Here is a 967-nt window from a genome sequence, read left to right as displayed (position 1 = left end):
TTCAAGGGACATACCGGTCCCTGTCGGAGTATAATATAGCGAATTTTTTTGGTGATTGTGATTGGCCGCGGGCATCTGGGCAATAGCGGGTTTGTGTCGAGCCCAGTGGAGAACCGCAAGAGGGTTCGTTGCAGATATTCTTACACTCTGAACCAATCTACGATGAAGACAGCATGGACGCTCACCAACTTCAGAACAGTTGCCGTGGGACTGCACAAAAAAATTGATCGCGTCAGCTCTATTTCGCATTAGCAGTGCAGCGTGAACATCTAGTATATAAAGATATAACCATTGAATGTAAAACAGCCATACGCTTTATTAACTCGAAAGGTTAAGAAGACAACATAGTGTCTCATTTCAACTCTTGATGTGAATTCTAATTTCAGAGTTTTGGTCACAATTTAATTGGTTTCGATCTCTAGGATGTCGGGGGGCTTCTGGGTAAGGTATCTTACTTTCGTTTTTCTCTTCTTCCCAGGTCACGGTTAGCCCCATGGCATAGATCTATCAATGCTGCCGCACATCACAAGTTACAGTGCCTAGAATCCTTCAAAGGGATATATACAGTTTTTACATTTCTTCTAAATTTCCTGATAAAAACATGATATTCCACCTTTTTTAGCGTGACTAATCTCTAGAATACAGCTATGAAAGTGAATTACGTTGAGTACTTGTTTTCTACCTCCTCCTTACTTCCTCGTCTCTCTCTTCACACACACGCTGCTCAGCGATTCGGCACTGGTGTGCCCTTACACTTTCCACAATAACTCTGCCCCGACTATACTAACAATGTATTGTTACCACGCGCGGTTAATTAAACACACACTGAATTCGTATAGGACGTTGTTCTGCGAGTTTTTGTCTCGGTCTCGACGACGAATCATGCCAGGTGAGGCGTTCATGCAAGCTCCTAAGATGTTTTAGGCCAGAGTACCCCTAGCTGTCTAGCGTTGAGCGACCGCGGTCG

Source organism: Priapulus caudatus, unplaced genomic scaffold (assembly GCF_000485595.1).
Source record: "Priapulus caudatus unplaced genomic scaffold, Priapulus_caudatus-5.0.1 Scaffold653, whole genome shotgun sequence".
NCBI classification, from domain to species: domain Eukaryota; kingdom Metazoa; phylum Priapulida; class Priapulimorpha; order Priapulimorphida; family Priapulidae; genus Priapulus; species Priapulus caudatus.
Note: the sequence above shows the minus strand (reverse complement) of the source record.